Below are 27061 nucleotides of genomic sequence, written 5' to 3' on the forward strand. Positions count from 1 at the left end.
AAATGGAGGAAAATTATAATATAAAGAATATTCAAAACCCATATAGTGCTCTATATACTATATCAACTAGTTACCCTTCCTTTGGCAACCTAGAACTGTCAATTTATAGTAAATCATTTAGGCAATTTTGCTCTTTCCTATGTAATACTTTCCATGTGGACTTAGAAGCTATTATCCAGGAAATGGGCATATTCTGCCATTCAACATGAGGACTCTAGATATAAGAAATACATTTCTTAAGAGCATTTCACATCTGATTTTTATAGTCCATCATTTCTCAAACTTTTTGGTCTTTACAGTGTTAAAAATTTTTCAAGGACTTCTTCCCCACAAAGAACGTTTGCTTTTATTTTTGTACCTCATATCTAGCTATATTTACTGTATTAAGAATTAAAATGTCAATATTATGATGAAAAGAATTTTGACCTCAGGGATACCCAAAAAGCATTTTAAGGACTTACAGGAGTCATAGATTGCACGGTGAGAATCACTACTATAAGTTCATTTCTATCTTGGGAGTTATATGAGGGTGGGGGTAAATGTTCTAGTCATCGTTTCTTTTTTTAATGATTTTCCCTTTAAACTTATGGAGAATAAAAACTGAAGGCCTGAGGGTTAGTGCCATTTAATTTTGATAAACTCAGTTTAAATCATAAAAGAAAAAGTGATTTAAATAAAATATATAAAAAAAGAATTTGATCATCTTCCCTTCTTATTTTTCCTATGCTCACTCTAATGTGGCACCATAGTTAAACTCCAATTGGAAGATATTTGGCAATAACAGCAATGATAGTGTAGGTTTACAGAATTCATATATATGCTACCACTGCAATAAGTTTGGACTATCCATCTCCTTCCATTGGCCCAGTAGTTGTAACCACTAAACTCCTTTATGTTGCCAAAGGCACTCCGGGATGATTTTAATTGGCATATCATAAAAGGATCCAGAAACCAGAATGTTCAGACATGAGGGTGTGAACAGATGAGCATTAGAGACTGTTTCCAGCAGCCACCTGTATCAGTCCCTTAGAGCCCCTGGCCCTACTAATTATTAAATATGATGCAGCTGAAGGAGTTTTGAAAAAAATACTGATATTTAAAGGAACAACAGCCATAACAAAACAACTCAATACTTTATTTATTCAAGATTAAACTGAATTAATTTTAAACATGCCTCTGTTTTCCCCTCCTTCCCAAATTTTCCAGTTTCTCTTCTTTCTTGACCAGTTTCAGCTTGAGTGCTGGGGTTTCAAAGGCATCCAACTATGGAAGATTGTATACCTGTTAAGCTATGTCATCTGATTTTTCTAAAAGGAAAACATATTCTATTGCATTAGAAAATTTCATTATTGCTATATTTTTAAGTCCAGATATTATTTTTGCTTGAAATGTCCCTTATTCTACTCTCAATGTTGAGAGGAGGTGCAGCTTTTTTCCCCTGAGGCAATGGGTTAAGTGACTTGCCCAGGGTCACACAGCCAGGATGTGTGAAGTGTCTGAGGCCACATTTGAACTCAGGTCCTCCTGACTTCAGGGCTGGTGCTCTATCCACTGAGCCACCTAGCTGCCCCAAAAGGTGCACCTTTTTAAAAAAAATCAGTATACATCAACATAGACAGAGGTGGGGTAGGGAAAAAGACACAAGTGGTTTCATTTTTAAAGAGAACTAACTCAGAAAGGGAAATTCTATAAATGCAGATTGTTCTTTTCTCTGAAGCTTAGAAAATTGCCTGGTATACTGAGGTTAAATTTCTTGCTCCAGGTCACACAGCTAGGATCTATCAGAGGCTGTATTTGAATTTTGGGTTTTAGGGGTTAGATTTCTTTTTAAAGGACCATGATTAAATCAAAGCCACTCTGATGCTCATGTATTGACCATCAATAGATCCAAAAACAAGTCCCATTTGGTCATTGTTTGGGTCATGATTGACTCAGATTGATGTAAATAGCGGTTATTTCTTTTTTAGCCAGAAATACTGAGGGTCTTTCGTTCCCAGAATTTATTTATTTATTTAGATTTTTTTCACTAGATGAAGGAAATTCTCTGTCTCAGTTGCTATTTAGCTTTAATCACTGAATACATGCAGGCTTTAATCAAACTGAACCCTGTTTAAGGCCTTAACTTAAAAAGGCCAAAGTCTCCCACTGCATCCAGGGCCATCTCGGTCATCCTGATCTATATCTGGCCATTGGACCCAGATGGTTCTGAAAGGAAAATGAAGCACATGACCTTGCACAGCCCTTCCTTACTTAAATCCAATTCACTTGCATGAGATGGCATCATGTTCCTGATGTCATGGTCCTCTTCAAGAACAAAGGACAAACAAGGGCAATAACAATTTGAACTTAATTTCTCTAATTCTAAGGGCAGTTCTTTCACAGGTAGAGAAGGCTGCTTCTCAATCAAAAAATTACACTAACAAAACAAAGCACAGTTCAAATTGTCCAATGAATATTGTAGATCATGCTTGGTACTAAGGATTATTTTATATACCTTATCAGATCCTTGGTAATAAAGTCAGTGTAATAAAGTGACTTAACAGTGCTGGGTTTGGAGTCAGGAAGACCTCAGTTCAAATGCTGTCACTTATTGGCTATGATACTGGGCAATTCGCAATTCTCAGTCCCATTGGGGACTCCTCAGAACTATCTGCTAGCATGGGATATTTGAGATCTTGTTTCAGTGGAGGGACTTTCCATGATGGGAGTTTACTACTTGTCCATTTTTCTTGAATTCATAATTCTTGAATTATGCCAAATCATACCCCTATACCAGTCTTATGTATATTCTTTGGAGGAAAAAAGCAGTTTGGTTTTGACAGTACAAACTGCAAAATGGAATAGATTTCTCTTCTGTAATGTCCTTATGATGTCTATTGAAATAGAAATTTCATAGATTGGTGTAGAATGAGGATAATGGTTAGTAGGCTATCTGAAAGTCTTCAGCAACATAAAGAGAAACAATTCTAAAAGGAACGGGCCAATTGATTAGAATATTTATTTCTTCTAGTCTATTCTAGGGTCAGATCTGCTGTATGTCAGGAAGAAGAGAATAAATAAACACAGAAGCAACTTGGTTTAAGAAACTGATGTATGGACCTGTTAGGAGTCAAATGTTAAATTGGTACAGCAGAGGGGAAACAGGATCATGGATTCAGAGCTGAATAGGAGCTCTCGAGTCCTGTAGTTTCATGAACGGGCACATAACAGATTCTTACACTTCAACAGCATTTTGAAATTACCTATGGTATTTTAGTTTACGGAGAATTTACATAATCCACTAATCATTTTTTAACCAGACCATTCAACTCCTTCTCCCATGAACCTTTTACTATGATGACTCTTTGTATTCTCATCTTTTTCTCCTAGATGAGTTAGGAAGTAGTGATGGGGAAGAGGGATTTATCATAGAGGGGATGGGGAAAAGTTTATAGAGGACGGACTATGTCTCCATATCATTTGCTACTATAGAGTAATCCCTTCCCCCCCTTCCATCCTCCACTCTCTTTCCTTCTTTCTTCCTTCCTCCTTTCTTCCTCCTTCCCTCCCTTCCTCTCTCCTTCCTCCTTTCCTCCCTCCCTCTCTCCTTCCTCCTTTCCTCCCTCCCTCCCTCCTTCCTCCTTTCCTCCCTCCCTTCCTCCTTCCTCCCTTCCTCCTTACTCCTTCCTCCCTCCCTTCCTCCTTCCTCCCTCCCTTCCTCCTTCCTCCCTCCCTCCCTCCCTTCCTCCTTCCTCCCTCCCTCTCTTCCTCCTTCCTCCCTCCCTCCCTTCCTTCTTCCTCTTTCCCTCCCTCCCTTCTCCCTCCCTCCTTCCCTTCTCCCTCCATCCCTCCCTCCCTTCTCCCTCCCTCTCTCTCCCTCCCTTCCTCTCTCTTCTTCCTCCCTCTCTCTCCTTCTCTCCTTCCCTCTCTCTTCCTCTTTTTCTCTCTCCCTTTCTCCCTATCCCCCCTCTCTCTTTTCCTTCCTTCCTTCCTTTATTAATAATCAGGGTTAAGTGACTTGCCCAAATTCACACACATAATTAGCATCTTGAGACCAAGCAGCTTCTCTCCAGCTGAAGCTCTATCCACTATACCACCTAAGGAGTAATCTCAATGAACCATTTGTCATTATACTGGTGAGAGTGCTGGTGAGATAACAACTCTTACCAGTGGATCTCTTGTCTCCTATGTATTAACCCAAAGTAAGCTGGGTTCATAAATCATGCGTGTACACTTCCCTTAAGAGCTGGAAGAGACCTAGAAAATCATTTTGACTAACGTCTTCAATTTACAACTGAGTAAACTGAGGCCCAGAGGAAAAAAAAGGACTTGTCCTCTATCATAAAAAGAATATATGACAGACCTGGTATTTGAACTCAGTTTCTCTAGGTTTCAAATCTGGTGTACCATACACTAAGTGCTATTTGATCCATCTTTTTTTATGAGACTTGATAAAATGTGTACCAGTGATCCTAAGGGAACAATTCCTGGATATAAAGAAGTTCCTGTTGTTTCATGGCCCTGAATCCTATTACCTAACAGCCAAATGGTCAAAGAAATAACTACCATTTGATATGGTTTTTGAAGAGCAAAGAATAATGAGGTATGATGTGTGTGAAAATACAATGGATTTGGAAACTTGGAATCTCCACATGACTCCTTACTACCTGTGTGACCCGGGCAAGGATCCTTGACTAATCACTTTAGACTTGTTTCCTCTCTATAAAATGGGGTAGTTGGGCTAGGCTTCAAGGGTCTTTCCAAGTTCATATAACTATGATACTGTATTAGTTAGCTTTAAGTGGGGAAAGGAGAGGATTCCATAATTCATAGACAGTTCTATTCACAACATTCACAACATTAATTTATCAGTGGCAGGGATGTACTGCACATTATTTACCCACATAAAATTAAAATTGGCTGTAGTGATGATAACAATAACAACCCCACTTTTTTCTAGTGATTATTTTGCATATCTACTTCATGCATGCCCTTTCTTGACTGAAAAGATTGTTTCTTGCACATTCTGCTATTACAGAACATTCTGTTCTTTTGCTAATGCTAGTGTTTTATCCCACAAATAACCTCAATAGAACTAATGCAACTATTATTCATTGGATATTACAGAAATAGAATCTGCACAATCCCTTCCCTAGAAAGATAATATAGATGAATTAACTAACAGCTGCAACAATGGCATAAGGATCAATCAAAAACATTGTACTCTAACAATTAACCCTTCTGCCTACATCACTAATAAATGAGATGGAAGTTGGATTAAGGATCTGATAGTAACCAAGTCTTGTGACCTTAATTAATGCCTTTGCTAATTGTATATGACCCATTTCAAATGACTATATTTCCAACATAAAGCATAATTGAGAGTATTACTGTAATAAGCAGTTCAATTTATGGTTTAGGTTTATGAAGTTTTTTTTTTTTAATTGAATGAGGCTTAGTGTAGCCAAAAATAACCTCATGTCTTTTTCACAGTTTTAGCAAACAAATATAATCAATAAATCCAACCAAAATCAAATACAATTCCTTGTGGAAAACTCACCACAAAGGTTATATTTATTTTGGTTTATTATATTAGTTTTATATTTATATTGATTTATTATGGCATTTGATTTTCTAATTTTGATTCTATGGAAAACAAAAAAGAAATGCCTAAGATCAATTGGGTGAAAAAAAAAAAAAGATACAGTTTCTATGTTTCCAACCCCTATTTTTTCAAGTTTCTTTTGTATATCATAATCTTTCCCTATTAGAATGTAAAGTCCTTCTATGCAGAAACTATTGTTTGTTGTAGTCATTATTGTTGTTTTCTTGTATTTGTATGACTAGAGCTTAACATAGTACCTGGGACATTGTATGACATTAATAATAAACTTTTTTGAAGAAGAAACTGGAGAAATTTGCCATTTACCAGAAGGTTAAGGCAAACAGAGATTAAGTGGCTCAGTTAGGAAGCATCTGAAGCCACATATCAACTCGGGTCTTCCCAACTCAGCACGATATCAATGGAGCCATCTAGCTTCCATGTACATAATAGATACTTAATAAACAATGACTGAACTTGTTGAATAAATGCTGAATTTCTTACTCTCAATTTAAGATCCCTCCATCTTCTGCACACTTTCTGTAGTCCAGAATACTCTGGGAAAGAAAAAGATATTAAAGTCTTACCTGAATGCATCTACAATTTTTCAACGACTCTCCAGTTGATACTAAAAATGAGTTTCACATGCAGAGTAGCTCCTACTTCCTAAGCCTCATTTAGGTAAAGAAAGAGCTGGGAGCTAGGGGAGCACAAGGAGAAAATATTGTTTCTATTCAGCTTCAGAACGCAGGAAGAGCAATTAGCAACTCTTCAGGACTCTACTGCTTGCATTCATTAGAATCAGCTCTTTCTTTGTCTGTCTCTTGCTCTCTGTCTCTCTCTCTCTCAACTTGGCATTATTAGGGCTGATTTTTAATTTACATTTTAGAATGACTCTCCTAAGGACACTTTTTTCATCTTAAAGCCATTTTGCCAATGAAAACACCTATGAAGCACCATGATAGTACCCTGGCAGTGAACAAATGAATGTTTGTGAATAAATAGTAGTAATAAGATATAGTCTCAAGATAGTAATGTCATTTTCAGGAATTCGGATAGTGAGAAACAGCCTAAAACTGCCCCCATGGAGATATGATACCAGCTATAGATAATTAGCTAGTGAGTAGCTTCATTGGTTCCTAGATTAAAATGACCCAAGTGTACCTTGCATTAAACAAACCCAATATAGTCTCCAACACAAAAATGAAACATTTCCCCAATTTTGGGGGAATAGTTCATGGGATTCCTTTGGTGTTTACAACTCAGTAAAATCTAAATAAATGCTTATTGATTGATTTATTGATTAGATTTATTCTTGAAATGTCTATCACATAACTGAAGTATAGGATTATATAAAACACACAATGTAACTGATTACAAAAGATTTTCAGACTCTAGTAGAGCAATAGTAAGACACGGGCTAATTTCAGAGGCTATCTACTTGTGGGACATTGCTCAGGAGTCCATTAATGTGATATTAGATAAAAATATATATGCATACACATATGTATATGTGCATTGCATGTTACATAGGACTATGTATATGTATATATTATGTCACACAAACATATATATATAATATATAGTTACATTCCTGTGTGTATGTATGTAGATAGAAATAAATAGGAGACCACCTATCTGAAATACACCCTCACCCACCCATCCGCTCTCATGTCCATATGTATATGTGTGTGTGTATATATATATATATATATATATATATATATACACACACACATATGTATATCCAAATATGTATGTGCACACATATACGTATCTATATTTCAAGTCAAAATAAAAACATAAATTTTCATGTATTTCCATACTATTGAGTGTTCGTTCTCATTCTCTCTCTCTCTCTCTCTATATATATATATACACACACACACACACACACACACACACAATAGAAATAAGTAGAGGAATACATGAACATAAAAATTCAGAGATTTTAGGAGAAAACTCATGAAAATAAATATTCATTTCACTAAATTATTTACTTTACAAAAAGGTTCACCATGGCAATATCTTAAGTAGAAAGCTCTGTAGTACTTACAATAGCATGCAAGTTGCCAAACCTTAAATCCAATAATTTCAGTTTAGAATTAGGAATTACTCTGTTAAAAAATGAATATAGAAATTGAATGGTCCATAAAAAGAGAAGTATAAATTAGAAATTGATAGTGAATGCAGATTAGAATAAGAATTCCATTTTTGTTCAAGTTCCAGTTCTAATTTCCTATGAGACCTTGTTTAATTACTTCACTTTATATCTTATACACTTCCTGGATTTTCCTGAAGAGCTAGTTAAATGGGCCATTTCCTGTACAATAGTTTGCAACATCATAATAAAAAAGGTTATCCCTTAATTTAAGTGCAAGCTATACAAGCACAATGCCAAGCTAAATTTCATTTTTCCAAGGTAGTTAGACTGTGAGATCTTGGGAATGTAGACAAACTTAATTTCATTAAAACATTTGAGTGTTTCTAATGCTGTTCTTGTGAATGCGATAGAGAAGTGTATTAAAGAATAGTATAGAGAGATAGAGTCAAGACTACTTGAGTTACAGAACTTCAAAAGGAGTTATTAATGGCTTCAATGTTAGCTTGAAAGTTCTCTGGATAAATCCACCGTGGGATCTGTCCTTGGTCCTGTGTTGCTTTTTCAATGAACTGGTTTAAAATATATATTAAATGCTTATCAGAAATTTGAAAACAGTAATTTGAAAATTTAGAAAAAATACAGTGGATGACAGAGTCAGAATTTGAAAAATAATTTTGATAGGCCAGAACAAAAGGCTGAATCTAATTAGGTGAAATTTAAGATAAGTAAATGTATAAATTCTACAATGCCCATTTCTATAAAATAATTGTAGTTTCCCAGGATTACTGCTTTAAAGGGGATTGCTTTCTTGCATGTATATATTCATATATTTTAAAATTATTTTTTCTGGGATTTCCAAGTCATGCGAGCAACAAGATGGCAGACTAAAGTTTTCTTCAATTCTCATAAGCTCTCAAATCTCCCCAAAACAGGAATTAAGTACCAAAAATAAAATAACTTCAATTGTTTCCATGATCTGTGATATCAAAAATCCAAAAGGATTTAAAAACAACAACAAAAAAAAAAAATTAACTGACACTCACTGACCCTGAATTCACTTAGCACTTTTCCCCTACTTCCCATGCTAACAGCAACAAAGCTGTACTAGCAGAATCAAGGACTCAATACAGTCATACATCAAAAGACATTCTAACATAACCCTTTCCCTTCTTTGAGTGCCATATAAATCTTATCTCCAGGCCATGAAAATTTCCTAAGGCCTCAACAGTTAGATTGGCCAAAGCCCTTCAAATGCAAAAGCCTGACAGAGGCTGTAACCTAAAAGCACCAGTGCTACAAAGCTCCACACCACATCTCAAACAATTTAAATAATAGACATGGAAGAGTGAATAAATACACGTAGCAATAGCAAGAGTGACAACAGGAAACTTATTTCTTTTTTTTTATTATTTAATAGCCTTTTATTTACAGGATATATGCATAGGTAACTTTACAGCATTAACAACTGCCAAACCTCTTGTTCCAATTTTTCACCTCTTACCCCCCCACCCCCTCCCCTAGATGGCAGGATGACCAGTAGATGTTAAATATATTAAAATATAAATTAGATACACAATAAGTATACATGACCAAAACGTTATTTTGCTGTACAAAAAGAATCAGACTCTGAAATATTGTACAATTAGCTTGTGAAGGAAATCAAAAATGCAGGTGTGCATAAATATAGGGATTGGGAATTCAATGTAATGGTTTTTAGTCATCTCCCAGAGTTCTTTTTCTGGGTATAGCTAGTTCAGTTCATTACTGCTCCATTAGAAATGATTTGGTTGATCTCGTTGCTGAGGATGGCCAGGTCCATCAGAACTGGTCATCATATAGTATTGTTGTTGAAGTATATAATGATCTCCTGGTCCTGCTCATTTCACTCAGCATCAGTTCGTGTAAGTCTCTCCAGGCCTTTCTGAAATCATCCTGTTGGTCATTTCTTACAGAACAGTAATATTCCATAATTTTCATATACCACAATTTATTCAGCCATTCTCCAACTGATGGACATCCATTCAGTTTCCAGTTTCTAGCCACTACAAAAAGGGCTGCCACAAACATTCGTGCACATACAGGTCCCTTTCCCTTCTTTATAATCTCTTTGGGATATAATCCCAGTAGTAACACTGCTGGATCAAAGGGTATGCACAGTTTGATAACTTTTTGAGCATAGTTCCAAACTACTCTCCAAAATGGTTGGATTCGTTCACAACTCCACCAACAATGAATCAATGTCCCAGTTTTCCCACATCCCCTCCAACAATCATCATTATTTTTTCCTGTCATCTTAGCCAATCTGACAGGTGTGTAGTGGTATCTTAGAGTTGTCTTAATTTGCATTTCTCTGATTAATAATGACTTGGAGCATCTTTTCATATGACTAGAAATAGTTTCAATTTCTTCATCTGAGAATTGTCTGTTCATATCCTTTGACCATTTTTCAATTGGAGAATGGCTTGATTTTTTATAAATTAGAGTTAATTCTCTATATATTTTGGAAATGAGGCCTTTATCAGAACCTTTGACTGTAAAAATATTTTCCCAGTTTATTGCTTCCCTTCTAATCTTGTCTGCATTAGTTTTGTTTGTACAAAAACTTTTCAGTTTGGTATAATCGAAATTTTCTATTTTGTGATCAGTAATGATCTCTAGTTCTGCTTTGGTCATAAAGACCTTCCCCTTCCACAGGTCTGAGAGGTAAACTATCCTATGTTCCTCTAATTTATTAATAATTTCATTCTTTATGCCTAGGTCATGAACCCATTTTGACCTTATCTTGGTGTACGGCGTTAAGTATGGATCAATGCCTAGTTTCTGCCATATTAGTTTCCAATTTTCCCAGCAATTTTTATCAAACAGTAAGTTCTTATCCCAAAAGCTGGGATCTTTGGGTTTGTCAAAGACTAGGTTGCTATATTTGTTGACTGTTTTATCCCTTGAACCTAATCTATTCCACTGATCAACTAATCTATTCCTTAGCCAATACCAAATAGTTTTGGTAACTGCTGCTCTATAATATAATTTTAGATCTGGTACAGCTAAGCCACCATCATTTGATTTTTTTTTCATTAATTCCCTTGAAATTCTTGACCTTTTGTTTTTCCATATGAACTTTGTTGTTATTTTTTCTAGGTCATTAAAATAGTTTTTTGGGAGTCTGATTGGTATAGCGCTAAATAAATAGATTAGTTTAGGTAATATTGTCATCTTTTATTATATTTGCTCGCCCTATCCAAGAGCATTTAATATTTTTCCAATTGGTTAGATCAGACTTAATTTGTGTGAAAAGTGGTCTGTAATTTTGCTCATAAAGTTTCTGATTTTCCCTTGGCAGATAGATTCCTAAATATTTTATATTATCAGTAGTTACTTTAAATGGAATTTCTCTTTGTAACTCTGACTGTTGGATTTTGTTAGTGATATATAAGAATGCTGATGACTTATGTGGGTTTATTTTATAACCAGCAACTTTGCTAAAGTTGTGGATTATTTCTAATAACTTTTTAGCAGAATCTCTGGGGTTCTCTAAGCATACCATCGTGTCATCGGCAAAGAGTGATAATTTGGTTTCCTCATTGCCTATTCTTATTCCTTTAATCTCTTTCTCAGCTCTTATTGCTAAAGCTAGCGAGGAAACTTATTTCTAAATATACACAAGCAGAAAGGGATAAAGGTAGAAATCTATGAGATTCAATAGTGAAAAGGTGGATAGGGACCATTATGGACAGGACCTGGCAACACCCTGCCTTCAGGTGAATGCTTCTTTTTTGGAATTATAATGCATCATGAAAAATTATAAGAAAATATGGGGGGGTAACAGAGGGATGGAGAAAAGTGGCTGGAATCAAATAAAGGGCTGACAATGAAGAGAAGTTTATCTCTGTGGTGTTAGGAGGGAAAAGCATGTGGGAAATAGGGGAAGAAAAATGAAAAGGGGAATAAAGGAAGTAGGCTTTACTTGAAAAGTGGAAGGGATTCCACTGATGAATACTACTATGGATGAAAGAAGATGAAGACTTTACACTGGATAAGTTTCGAGGGATTTGGTGCCTAAAATGTCTACTTGTCCTGGAATAGGGGATTGGAATTGGAATTCCAAGGGTAATTAACTCCTAGAAGATTAAAAAAAAAAACATGGATCCAGAGAGGGGATTTCCAGGCAAATATAGAAGAAAGGTCAACAAGAGTGTATCAGTGGAAGGGGAGGGAAGTTTAAGAAGGGAAGATGCCCTGCCATAGGGCAGTGCCCTCTTGAGCACCTGCAGTAATTATCATTGTTCTGAGGGAAAAAAATGAAAAGAGAAATTCAAAAGGTGAGTCCTAAAAGGCAGTCCTAGAAACCTAGAGGGTAGAGTCTAAAATAGACACCCTGGAAACATTGGTTGTTGGTATGAAGGATACAGAGAAAAGAGAGAGACCAAATGATTATAGGAATCATAAATTAGAGGATGGGGGTCTAGAGTAAATGGAAGAGTGAAAGAAATCCTTTTTCAAAAGAGGAACAAAAGTGAACTTTAAAAAACCTAATCAACAAGATTTAGCTGAAAGGGAAGAAAAAACGAAGAATCTACCTTACTGAAAGGAACAAAGAGGTAGAAATATATACCAGATAAAAGCAGGAGACAGGCTTATAAAATTCTAAAAAGAACAAAGTAACAAATGAGAAGAGGGGATCAGGAGTGACAGGAAGATAGCTAGTGGAAGCAAGGCCACTTAAAAAAAGATTAAAATAATTGAAGGAACATAATTTCGTGTTTACAGTAGGAGGGCAAGGGAATTACAACTTGAATACAACTCAAGTTTAGAGATAGATGGAGGAGAATATAAACAACTCATAACTTTAAACATAAATGAATTAAACAATTCAAAAGAATGAAAAAAGAGTGACAGATTGGATAAGAAAATAAAAGTACCATCTGTTGCTTACCAAAAAAAATACATTAAAAAAGAAATACACAAAATAAAACTGAAGTAATAGGAGAAAAAAAGACTATGCATTAAGTGAATACAAAAAAAGCAGGAGTAGCCATCAAGCTACAGATAAAATAAAAACAAATACTCAATAAAATTAAGAAAATTTCTCCCTCCTTTAAAGTTATACTTCACATATTATATATACACACATACATACAAATTTATTTATAGAGAGATATATTTTTATATTTGGATGGCTAAAGGAATTCATTCCAGTAGACATACCTGCTAATGATACAGATTGTAGCCCAACCTAGGTCTTCTCATCTTGTTTAATTTTTATTTGAATCTACATACATCTGATATTCTGAGGGACATCTTCCAGGTCTTTTAATACCTTTCAAGTATTAGTGCAACAAAGTGTTATTCCACCATAGGTTTTTCCACATGACTTTCTTTTTCTAATCATTAGTTTCCTACAAAATCTCTTATGCTATCTCACACAACTCATCCTTGAAGCTTATTTATTCCCCCACTGCATCTCTCCATTGACTTTGGTTACTGGGAATTTTGATTCTCCACATGCTTTTTGTTCTATGATTTGCAGTTATATAGCATCACTGGAGAAATTATAGGTATTATAATATTTATTATATTAAAAGAGCAAGGTTTTGTGATCTCTTGCCTCTATACCTTTACACTGGCTCTCACTCTTGTGTGCAATGCACTTCCCTCTGGTCTTTGCTTCTTAGTTTTCCTGGTTTCCTTCAAGACTCAGCTAAAACCTCACCTTCTGTAGGAAAACTTCCCCCAGTTTCCTAGTTGTTATTGCTTCTCTTCTTGATTATTTTTCAACTTATGTTTTGTGTGGAGTCAGTTAAATGGAAAGACAATGGAGTGCTGGGCCTTCAAATCTAGCCTCAGATACTTACTATTGGTAGGACCCTAAGCAAATCAGTTTGTCTCAGTTTCCTTATCTGTATAATGAAGTGGAGAAGAAATGTCAAACCACTCCAGTGTCTTTGCCATAAAAACCCCTAATCAGTTATAAAGAGTGAAGCATGACTTACAAACAACTGAATAAAAATAATTACTTATTCACATGTTATTTCTTCATTAAAATATAAGCTCTTTTAAAGCAGGTATTGTTTTTGTCTTTTTTTTTTTTTTGCATCTCTTGTATTTAGCATAATAATGCCTAATGATAAATGTTTATTAATTAACTGACTGATTGGGAGAAAATCTAGGTTCACTGAAAATACTCAGATTTACTTCTCCTTCCTACTCAATTCTGTGTCCATATCATTGACCACTGACATTACCTAATCAAGATGATGGATTAATTTAAAGAATTGTCCTTCTATTTGCATGTTGTAGTTTTGGCACATGCATTCTTCTGTTTTTACTATGTGTTGATCTCTTGAATGGACATAGATCTTACTGAAGAAAATTGATAATAGTGTAGGCTTTAATGTGTTAGCCCCATATTATCCAAAACAGAACAAACACCTCTCTTCTGTCTCTGTCTCTCTGTCTGTCTCTCTCTCTCACAAAGGATCCTTTAATTGGTACTAATAATCAAAGAATCATTGTAGAAAGTTATTAAATTATTTCTCCAAAGGAGTTTATATTACTTTGGAATATTATATTTGTATAATGTATGCATAGGAGATAACTTATTAAAAGTCTTCAGGTCTGCTTTATGTCCTGCCAAATTGCATGTTATTTTATAATCAACAAATAATACCCTTGTGAATTTTATATCCTCTGTAACATTCAATCAACAGAATGCTTGTGAAGTTTTAGTCTACTGTGGAGAATTAATTGTAAAAGTCTATATGTTCCTTCCTGATATTTTGATCCTTGACATATCTTAAGAATTTTTCATGACGATCTTACTAGGCACATGGATTAGTAGTGATAACATTTTCTTAGTTGACCTTTTTGTGTATAGTCTCTGTTTTGTTTTTCTTTTTTTGAATTTCTTTAGGATGCACCCTTCTCTGAGATATCTTGAAAATGAATATGAAGAGGTACATGAACAATAAGAGATGTAACATGGTTTGGATGAAAGTAATATTTTTTTTATAAATGAACTAATTTTTCTTGACAAAAGTATAAGACCAGAGTCACAAGTGATTTTTGAGGAATATTTTGGGGATGCGGTAGGGATGGCTACTTATCTACTTTTCATTGATGCAAGAAATTTCTTCCTTTGGTTCATTTGGGCAACTTGTTTGTAATGTAGAGTCTGGGAGAATTATCTGGGAACACTGAGATATTAAGAGATTTTCCCAGTCACCACATCTGAGGCTGGACTGAAACCTAGGCTTTCCTAACTCAAAGACTAACATTCACTACATCCACTGCTCTTGAGAGACAGAATTTTTAAATGAAGTTGATACTTTGAATTAGACTACATAACATTTTAAAATCATGTGATATACCTTCTCTTTGTTTAGGAAAATATTTTCCTAGTTGTGTAGGTCTCTTTAGTATCATACCAATCTTATCCTTTAACAGGATATGACTTGGTTGCTGCAGTTGCATGTTATCATGACATGTTGCATCTTGAAAACAAGTAAGTTGTTACTGGTAAAAATAGATACAGAGATGAGTGATGGATAAATCTCATTAAGTTTGGAATCTAAATTGAATTGGCTTTATATGAGGTTTCTAAAAGTTCAGTGACTTGTTGACATGCGTGAATATTTGAGGATTAACTACTTCATGAAATAATGGGAAAATAAGGAAAGTCCTTCAATCTTTCTCCTCCTCTTCTTCTCTGTCTCTGTCTCCCTCTCTTTGTCTCTGTCTGTCTCTCTCTGCTTCTCTCTCTCTCTTTGCCTCCCTCGCCTCCTCTGTCTCTGTTTCTCTCCTCTCTCCTTTCTCTCTCTCCTTTTTTCCTCTCCCTTTCTGTCTCTGTCTCTGTCTGTGACTCTCTCTTTGTCCATCTGTCTCTCTCTATATATATGTATGTATGTATGTAATATCATATGTAATATCATATGTAATATCATACATACATACTATTTATGACAGTGTAGTGTATATATGTGTGTGTAATAAATAATGCAATTTTGTATTCCTTCTTCAGAATCTTAAACTAAATTAAACCTTAAATTAAATCACAGGTGGTGATATAAAAATATTTTTGCAGTATCTCTGCTTTCTCTCAATTATCAGCTGTCTCAATGATCTTGTTAAATGGATACCTTAATTTGCAATGGGCTTTTTTTTTAATCTTATGGGTATTGATGTCCTTTGTGCAATTTTCTTGCACTTAATTTTTTTTAGGACATCAGTCTTTATCCTCTATTTTGTTGCTATCACTGCATTTTTTACACATCAGATCTCTTACTCTTTAATTAGCTTCTCTCTTCCATGAAGCATTCCCTTCTTTCTAATCAGCCTATGTATAGTCTTTCCAATGAAATTTTGTGTGTATATACACTATCATTTCAACCCTTCTTCTTTATCTTTATTGTGCTCCTCATTACTTAGTCACAAATACATTAAATTATAGGTTTGTTGGTTGATTCTAAAAAAAAAAAGTCCTCATTAATCAATCAATAAGCATTTATAAATTGCCTACCAATTTGGGGGCACTATTCTAACTTCTGGGAATACAAAGACAAAAGTGAAACATTGCTTGACCTCAAAGGGCTTACTTTCTATGTCATAATAATCTTATTAGTCAAACATTTATTAATGTTTTCAATATACCTGGTATTGTGTTAATCACATTGAATGGAAATATTAGTAGAAAGATGTTGCTATTGTTAAGGATGTTACATGGTGGAAGATAACACAGTTTTTAAAATGACAAGGATGGTAGGTCCTAAAGACAAAATTACTCACCTGGATTGGTGCTTGAAGAATTGAGGCTTGGTAGGGGAGGTCCAGAGGGCAACTTGGAGATGAATTGAGCAGTGAATTTATTATCATCAGTGTCTCTGTTTCATTTTTTTAAAAGGGGAAACAATTTCAAAACAGTTCCATGATTTGCTCCATTCCACATAGTTAGCTAATGGCCTGTTTGGGATATTTCCTAATACACAGAACAGTGAGTGTGCCCAAGCAACTTCCTCTTAGAACAATTGTTGGTAAGGAAAAAGTGGCAGGAGTCCATCTATACCTTCTCAACCCACAAAAAGTCTTAGCCAAGTTCTGAAAAAAAGTGAAAATTACCTTTAGCTCTTTCCCACCCCAACCCCCAACTGCCTTTGGCCCAGTCATCCATAAGATTCCTCCTTCCAGGTGGGCCTACTTTCTTTGCTTCAACTCCCTTCTACCACCCAAGATTTTCTACTTCCATCTCCTTTAATCTTCTTCATCTGGTGTTTCTTCCCCTCAGGGCCCCAGGTGGAAACAAGCCCACCTAAGGAACTATTCTTAGCTAAAAGGACTTTCCTGGCAGCTCAGTTTTTTATATCAAGAATATCCTGTACACCCTAGATCCAACAGACACATTTCTGCCCATTGGAAGACTATCTTTTAAATCTCAGCTCAGCTACTTTCTCTATAGAATATTCCCCAATTATTTCCTGTTTTCAGTAAGAGAGATTCCTGTTTCCTATACCTTCTGAAGTATTTTATTCATGTCTTTATAATGAATTTCACTTTTAACTTCAACACTCCAAAAGAGATGATTCCACAGATTGCAGCTTCTCTAAACCTCAGTAAACCATCTTTAGGAGTATTTGTAAGAAAAATACCATCGAGTAGGAAAATATTTGGAGGTAGGAAATGAGGAAGATGAGACTTCTATAGAAAATTTAGCTAGAAGGAACATCAGAAGATTATTTGCATCTTGCTCTACTTGATGCTCTATTTATGTACTATTTTCTTTTACTCCAACTCTTGACACTCAAGTATAACATTCCTGAAAGCATGATCTATCCATTATTTTTCTTTTTTAGCTCCTTATCACCTAATAGGCTTTAGATAAATATCTGTTGTATTATCCTAGATGTAACTTGCTGCAATCTCTTTGCCAATATTTTATTTAATATTTTTGCATCAATATTCATTAGGGAAATTAGTCTATAATTTTCTTTCTCTGTTTAGAACCTACCTGGTTTAGGTATTAGCACTATATCAGTGTTACAAAAATAATTTGGGAGCAGCTAGGTAGTGCAGTAAATAGAGCACCAGCCCTGAAGTCAGGAGGACCTGAGTTCAAATTTGGTTTCAGACACTTAATACTTCCTAGCTGTTTGACCCTGGGAAAGTCACTTAATGCCATTTACCTCAAGGAAAAAAAAATTGGTGAGATTCCTTCTTTCCCTATTTTTCCAAAGTGTTTACATAATATTGGAATTAATTGTTTATTAAATGTTTGGTAGAATTCCCATGTAAATCCATCTAGCCCTGGAGATTTTTTCTTAGGGAGTTGATTAATAGCTTGTTCAATTTCTCTTTCTAAAATGGGATTATTTAAATTATTTATGTCCTCCTCTGTTAATCTAGACAATCTATATTTTTATAAATCTTCATCCATTTCACTCAGATTATCATATTTATTGGCATAATTTGGGCAAAATAGTTCCTAATCATTGCTCCAATTTCCTCTTCATTGGTAGAAATTTTATCCTTTTCATTTTTAATACTAACATTTTGATTGTTCTTCTTTCCTTTTTCTCATCAAATTAACTAAAGGCGTATTTATTTTATTGTTTTTTTTTCATAAAACCTGCTTTTAGTTTTGTTTATTAGTTCAGTAGTTTTATTTTTATTTTTAATTTTGTTAATCTTCCCTTTTATTTTCAGAATTTCAAATTTGGGATATGCTTGGAGGTTTTAATTTGTTCTTTTTCTAGCTTTTCTTTGCTTATTCATTGATCTTCTCTTTATTTTATGCAAGTAAACATCTAGAGATATAAAACTTCCCCTAAGAACTGCTTTGGCTGCATCCCTTAAATTTTGGTATGTTGTCTCATTATTGTCATTCTCTTGGATGAAATTATCAATTGTGGCAATGAGCAAGCCATTTAACCCTATTTATCTCAATTTCCTTATTTGGAAAATGAACTTAAAACAGAAATAGCAAACCACTCTTGTATTTACCTACCAAAAACCCCAAAATATAATAAAAACAAAGTCAAATGTGGTCATAAAGAGCTGGACATGACTAAAAATTTACTGAACAATAACAACATGAAACTGTGGACACCCTCACATTCTTCATTTGTAAAATTAGGGAATTAGATTAGATGATTTAGAAACATAATTGTATAGTCAGAAAAGACTTCAATGGTCACTTAGTCTATCTTTCTCACTTTGCAAAAATGGAAACTTGCAACTGGAAATATTAAGTGATTTTCTCAGTTCTTAACAGGGAATAGGAGATGGAATTTGAAATTAGGTGCTCTGACAACAGTCAGTGCTCTATTCACTGTAATATCCCTGCAAAGGGTTCCTTTTAGCATTGAATTTCTTCTTATAATCTCCAATATGGGACCTTAGAGCAGCTATCCCTCATTCTCCACAGTACTACCATGCCTCTATTTAGGTACATTTTTCCTCTTTCCTCCCGTGCCATTTTTCATCTCTTTTTAAAAGTCTGTTGTGTATCCCCGCTGGAAGGTAAGTTCCTTAAGGGCAGAGACTATCTTTTAAAAAAAAATCTTATTATTATTTTTTGTTTCTTATATCACCATGATATCCTTTGTATCACTTCCTTTTGCTCCTCAATATATTGAGAAAGCACAAAAACATGTGCAATGTGTAATGTTTGTTAACCTCCAACCTCCATGAAGAGGTAAGTTGGGAATGCCTTCTCATATCTCTCCCATTTAGATCCTACTTGAGCTTTGTAATTTTGTTACATTTACTTTTAATTTCTTGATGTGACAATTCCCTCCATTTAAATTTGTAGTTACCATGTTTATTGTATATTGTTCTTATTTTTGCTTATTGCACCTTGCATTAATTGATATGTTTCTCTGTATTGATCAAAAACATAATTTCTTTTCTTTTTTATAACAACTTTTTTTTCAAACCACATGACAAAATAGTTTTCAATATTCATTCCTGCAAAACCCTGTGTTCTAAATTTTTCTTCCCTCCCTCCTCATCTACCCTTTCCCCTAGAAAGCAAGCAACCCAATACAGGTTAAACATATGCAATTCTTCTAAGCATATTTCCACATTTATCACGCTGCACATGAAAAAATCAGATTAAAAGGGGGAAAATGAGAAAAAAAAAAAAAGCAAGCAAGCGAACAGCAAAAAAGGTGAAAATACATGTTGTGATCCATATTCAATCCCCATAGATCTCTCTCTCGATGTAAATGGTTCTCTCCATTACAAGTATATTGGAATAAATACATAATTCCTTGCAGCAAAGAATGCTGTAACATAATTTATATATAGCATAATATATATGCAAAAAAGTACTGGCATAAACATTTTAGAGCATGTGGAGATTTTTTTATTATTATTAGTGATGATTTTCTTAGGCTCTAAGACAAGTATTAGAGTCTCTGGTTCAAGGGGATGGATGTTTTAGTCACTTTTTTGCATAACTCCTGATTGCATTCTGAAATGGTTATACCATTTCACAGCTATAACAGCGATATATAATGTATCTGTCTTCCCACACTCCATCCAACATTAACTGTTGAGAATTTTTGTCATTTTTTCAATTTTCAGTATATGAGATAAAATATTAGAGTTATTTTAATATGCATTTTTCTCTTTGGTACTAATTTGGAATATTTTTAATGTGGTTTGAATACTTTGCGATTCTTTTAAGAACTGTTTGTTCCTATTCTTTGACCAATTTATCTATTGGGGAATATGTATGTGTGTGTGTGTGTGTGTGTGTGTGTGTGTGTGTTGCTTATATATCTGGGATACCAAAACTTTAACAGTGAAATATGATGCATTGATTTTTTACCTCTCATTCAGCCACTGAAGTACTTTCTTGAACTTAACTGACAAGTATTTAAACCCTATTACAGGGAACACAACTCTGATGGTCTGGCCACATTATTTGAATGCCAAAAATACATTTGCTTAAAAGACTATTTTATAGAGAACTCATGCAGAGCAAGTGATCACACAGAGATCAGAAGTGATGTAAGGACACTCTCAAGATCTCTCTGAAGAACATTAGAATCAATTATAAGACATAGGAGACAATGGCATAGACTTTCCCAGCATGGTATGTCTATATCAAAAAAAAAATTATCTATACGCAAAATAGAATTGCATTAGCTCAAAAGAAACACCAGATGCATAAATTTGAGACATTTCCACTTCAAATGTTTGCATGACAATTTGTATCTGACTTGTGGTAGAATCTTCTAAATTCAGATTTGTCTGATCAGCCACAATCAGACACTTTTGTACCTTGATTCTAACAAAGTGATGATATTTTGGTCCTCTTTGAGTAGAAAGGACAATAACCAACTTCTCTTCTTATTCTACATGTGTTACTATTGTTTGTTCAGAAGCTTTTTGGTTTGAAGTAACAAAAATTATGTTTCATCCTTTGTGATAGCATCTAACTTGATTTTCTTTTTTGCTAGTTTTTCTGTCCCTAGTGCTTACTGCAATATCTGGGACAGAGTAAGAACTTAATAAAAACTTGTTGACTAATTGACTAACTTCTGTACTTCCCAATATAGGGTTTGTTTTAGCTCCAAATCCTATAATTTCACTTATTACATCCTTAGCACATTAGCTCCACACCTGAAATGGATAAAGGGACCAATATATAACTGCTGGCATATAAAATGCAAGAATGTTTGTACATGTAGCATATATTCAGTTCAGATATTTATTTATTCCTGCACTGAACTTAAATCACTTGTGGGTCATAATGGAATAGCTGTCCATAAGCATTCATCTATATTATAAAATAATGAGTATTCTACTAGCAATCAAAACATTTAGGCTCTCTTCCTAGTCCTCCACTAATTTACTATGTGACTCTAAATGACTTACTTCTTTCTGAGTTTCCCTGTCCTCACTTGTAAAACTCTAACATTCTGATTTTCTCTGATGAGTGTTTCCTTGACCTAAATCATTCACATATTGTTCCTTAAAAAACTTCCAAAAGGGTAGCACCAGGAACCATTAGGAAAATCACTGAAATTGATTCCATCTGCTGATGGAGGTATTTTGTTATATGACTTATTGCTCTATTTCCCTTCTCCTCTTTCCTTTTGTAAACTATATATATATATTTTTTCAAAGTGTTGAGTGCTCAATAAAGCTTTCTCAGGATCTTAGATTTAATAACATTATTGAGTAAGAAGAAACCAGAGTGATATAACCTCTGTAATCTAGTCTGAAGAAATCTAGAAATTTGAGCGAAAATAATTTTCAGATAATTTAGAAAGGATGGAGGATAATGACCTGGATTGTCTCTATAGTACTTTAACTCAAAATTTTAAATTCTGGTCTATCAAGAACATTCCAGAAAAAGAACTATTTACATTATTTTAATAAGGACCTTTTTAACTTTGTAAACACAGCATAGTGGCTACCACATATAATAGTGTTTAGTCATTTTTTTCAAGTTGTGTTCCACTCTTTGTGGATTTTCTAGGCAAAGATACTGGAGTAGCTTGCTTGTTTGCTTCTCTAGATTATTTTATAATTGAGGAAATTGAGGCAAACAGGGCTAAGTGACTTGCCCAGAGTCACATAGCTAGTAAGTGTCTGGAGACAGATTTGAACTCAGGAAGATGAGTCAATACAATACAACATTTTTTTTAAAAATTGATGCATTTTTTGTAGAACTATCACATCCCAAGAAAACCAGCTTCCTCACAAAAAATGTTATTTTAAGCAAAACAAACCAGCACACTATGTTAAATAATGAATGCCTTATTAAGGGATACATGCTTCATCATCAATTCTCTAAAGTCATATTCCACAAACCTTTATTGCTACCTCCTACATGCAAAGAGCAATGTCCTAGGCATTGAAGCACAAAGAAAGCTCACATAAACAAAATCTCTGTTTTTTTTTTATTTTTCCATTCTAGAATGGTAGAATATGATATATACAGTGTCACATGCATAAATGAGACATGAAGAAAATCACTATTCTGCTGCCCAAAGCAGTTGATCATTACCAAAACAAAGGCTCAGCGAGGATTCTTTTGGAGAAAATGATAGTAAAAAAATAAAGCTATTTAATGACAACAATGTAAATGAAAAGATAAATTATGAATATTGATTGATGGAACTGGTCATGTTTAGCTTGAAGAAAGAAAAAAAGACAAGTTAGCAGTGGAGAAGATGGTGTTCAAGTATCAAAAGAGTTGTCACATGAGAGAAGGACTTGTGTGGTAGTATGGTAGATTTTTGTATGGTTTGGTCCCAGAGGGTAGGACCAGAAGTAATAGATAGATGATCAAGAGATGCAAATTTAGGCTTGATGTCAGGTGAAAAATCCCAACAATTAGAGCTGTCCAAAAATGATACGAGCTGTTTAAGGGATGATTGGTTATTTCTCACTGAGGATCTTTAAATAAGCAGGTCCTTAATAATGACAAAAATGTTGAGTATGTTATAGTGAAAATTCCTGTGAGACCAGGATTAGACTTGGCGGCCTTTGAAAAATCAGTGACTCTGTAATGTAAGAAAGTCTAACTCTGAGGAATTAAAACGAACATTGAACAATCTGGTGAATAAAAAAGTAATGTACCTGTCTACATATGGCAAAGAGCACAGGAACTTCAAGATAGTATATTATTATATACATGGTCAGTTGAGCTCATTCTATTGGATGTCTTTCTTTGCCACAAGGGAAGTTTCAATCAAGAGATGGGAAGGTTAGCTTTTACATATCTCCTCTCCTAGACATGGCTGGAGGAAATATTAAAGGCATCAATAAAACATATTTGAATGAATGAGACTCAAAAAGTGATTTAATGACAGTCATAAGGTTAGGAAGTATCCCAGCCAGAATTTGATCCTATTCCTCTGACTTCAAGGTTAGTGGATGGTCTAAATGAAATGTAGCCTTTCCTAAGCTATCTGAGGATGGTTAACTAGAGAAGAATGTTCAATTTAGATGGGATTCACTGGCCTAATTCATGCTCATAGATAAGGTCTTAAAATTAAGGCAATAAAGCATATTTTCAAGCTCCATGTATATTTCCCATACCCTTCTTGTGCCTTTCCCTCCCAATCCTAGGCCTAAAAGGACTTGGGTCTGAAATCCTGAGCTTGAGACTAGCAGAAGGCACACTGAACTAACCTGGTCTGTGAACTGAAGCAAGTCACCTCTTGAGCAATCCTTTAGAAAGCTGAACTCAACCAAGTAACATCAGAGCCAATGATAATAGAACCGATTTGTTCAGACTTATTATTTTGTTTCAATAAAAGCCCTGTCTCCAATTTCTTCAGGAGAGGACTGGAGCCAAGGCAAACTCAAAGCACACGCAGAGGTTTCAGACTTATTGTTGAAACACAACGGATGCTCCAATAACAAGGAAATCATTTTTCAAATGCCCCACTCAAGAGCCAGTGCTGCTATTAGCCGGATTCAAGAATGTACCAGGGCATGACTGAGGCTTGCAAAGTGTATGGTGGGTCTCTGTGCTCTCCAAGCGAGTGAAAACGCTCGTCTGTACATGCTCACTGGCAAGCTGGACGGCTGGCCGGGGACAAGATATTGATAGCTTTGCCTTCCAAGCTGAGAGAGATTGCTGGCAGTACACCGTGATCATGTCAAGCTGAGGGGAATATTTTAAAGAGGGCCCATCGTTGTTTTTCTTTCTTTAAATGGTAGCCACTGAAAAGTTATGCAAACACTTCAGCTGTGGAATATATAATCTGACATTTGGAGTGACTCCCCTGTTGATCCAAGAAGGGAAGTATGCAGTATATGCCGAGTGGTTGTTTTACTAACTATTGAAGAAGATAAACTAAATACGATCATTCTCCCGCCTCTTCAATTCTAACTAGGTCACTGCCTACATTTATTCCCTAGCCATTCAATACAATTGTAGTTTCAATTGAAGGGCAACGGGAGCTTCATGGAATAAGTGATTCATTTTATGCAACAAGGTGTTGGGGGTTGGGTCCCCCCCTCCAGTCTTTGGCCACATTTAAAGCTTGTGGAATTTTGATGATAGTGTTTTTCACAAAGAATTGGCTACTGTTTGCTATGGGTCTGGTGAGGAAAGTTCTGTGTGCCCTCTATGAAACATTTGCCAATAAAATTTTTTCCCCTTCATTTTTATTTTCTTAACAGGAGACTGTCATTCTGATTTCCTTCTACCATTCTTAGAATATTTATCTTACTACCTCACTACTCTACCCACAAAAAATTTCTAGAGTCTTATCATGCTGCCTCATGATGATCTCAAAAGGCAGCATCATGTCACATAAGGTAACGACACAATTTACCCGGGTGGATTGATAACTGGCCTTGGATTAGAGGAACTGGATTTAAAAGTTCTCTTTCTGAAGCAACAATTGTATGATTATGGGCAAGTCAATTATAGTCAACTATGCTTTCAGTACTTCTTCTTCCCAACTCTCTGACCTATACTGATCTGCATTCTGATCTATTATTCAAAAAATGGGTGTCTTTTCTAAAGAGTAACCAATGATACAAGGGAGAAAAGGAGGGAGGGAGGGAAAGAAAAAAGGAGAGAGGGAGGGAGGGAAGGAGAGAGAGATTATATTATTGGTAGATCATTCACTAGGGCAGAGATCTTTAAAAAAGTCTTTCATAGGTCTTTGTGCCATGAATATACTTAGGAACTATCAACTGAGATGATTCCAAAAAGGTAAAGAAAGCACATTACTTACTCTTCATAAAAGATACCCATTTTTATGAAAAATAGATTTTTCAAGTGAGGGTGATATCAAGAGGATAATTTAGAATTCTAAAGCAGCTTGAGAACTTTATAAAATGTTCTTTATATGAATCAGAACAATCATTTACAAAGGCCTCATGTGCAGAGAGCCCATTCTTACAGGAGGTGGATCAACAGAGTAAGGAATCACTCCTTATAATAGCAAATAGAATAACTTCATTCAATTTTCTCTTCCACTCCCTACACTAAAGCTTACTGTTACAATATTGCTCTGTTCCATGGGGAGTCATAGTATTTTCACTCCATCCTATGTAATATATTTGCTTCATTTTTTTTTGCAACTAAGAATGGAATATATATGATCACTGAATGGAAATGCAAGCAAAATATGTAACTTGCATCTATTGAAGATGACAAATTTGGTTATTTCCACAGGTTCTAATTCAAGGTTTGGGGCTTTATGTCTGATAAGTTAAAAAAAACTCAACTATTTCTTCAGGAAATTGACATAATTTATCATATGAAAACTGCATTCATTATTCTCTGTTTTTGACATCCTGGTTGGTGATCTCAAGGGTTTGGAACTCAAGCAATGGCCTGGAGACAGTCAATGTGGGGAATGGAAAGAACATAAGAATATCTCTGTTCTCTTGGCTTCTCTGAATTGACAGGTTCCTTGGAGCAGCTATCTCTGAAAATTGGCATCTTTCTATCAATCCTATAAATGAACTCTCCAGATCACTGGGTGTTGTCATACTTCCTGAATTTTCACCCTAATATATGTATATTCCTCCCCATTAGAATGTAAATTCCCCGAAGTTGGGGACTGTTCTGATTTTGAACATTAGCCCCAATGCTTAGCACAATACTATGGACATATTAAGAATTTAATAAGTACCTTCCTTTCTTCCTTTCTTCTCCTCCTCCTTCCCTCCTTCCTTTTTTCTTTTTTCCTTCCTTTTCTTCTTTCTCTTTCCTTCCTTCCTTCCTTCCTTCCTTCCTTCCTTCTTTCCTTCCTTCCTTCCTTCCTTCCTTCCTTCTTTCCTTTGTCCTTCCTCCTTCCTCCCTTTTCATTTGGAGCCAGAAGTTTAGGATTTGAATTCTGGTATAACTATTTGCTACCTGTATGCATTTAGGTCAATCACTAATCCTGGGCCTCAATTTGCTCCTAGAAAAAAAAATGATAATATTGGATTATATAATCTCTTCCCCCCCAAAAAAATTAAAACATTTTAATTTAAAGGTTTGAGTTATAGATTCTACCCCTCCCTTTATCCCTCCACTCTTCTTTTCCCTGAGATGGTAAGCAAAAAGATATAGGTTATACATGTACAATCATGTAAAACATTTTCATATTAGTGATTTTATATAAGACTCAAATAAAAGAAAGGGGAAAATAACATGCATCAGTCTTCAATCAATATCAGTTTTTTTTGTTTGTTTGGTTTTGTTTTGTTTTGTTTTGGAGGTAGATAATATGCTTCATCACTTCTCCTTTGGGATTATCTTGGAGTATTTCATTGCTGAGAACAGCTAAGTTATTCACAGTTGTTCAATGTTTTCACATTCAATTGTTCAATTGTTCAATGTGTGTTCAATGCTTTTCTGAAATTATTCTGCTTGTCATTTCTTATAGGACAATAATATTCCATTACAACCTTAC

General features: G+C 34.9%; 1 pseudogene; it reads left to right on the forward strand.

Moving 5' to 3' along the window:
• The window catches only part of LOC100934160, a 57497-nt pseudogene that overhangs the window by 14724 nt on the left and 15712 nt on the right, over window positions 1–27061 (forward strand).

This window comes from Sarcophilus harrisii, chromosome 1 (assembly GCF_902635505.1).
Source record: "Sarcophilus harrisii chromosome 1, mSarHar1.11, whole genome shotgun sequence".
Lineage (NCBI taxonomy): Eukaryota > Metazoa > Chordata > Mammalia > Dasyuromorphia > Dasyuridae > Sarcophilus > Sarcophilus harrisii.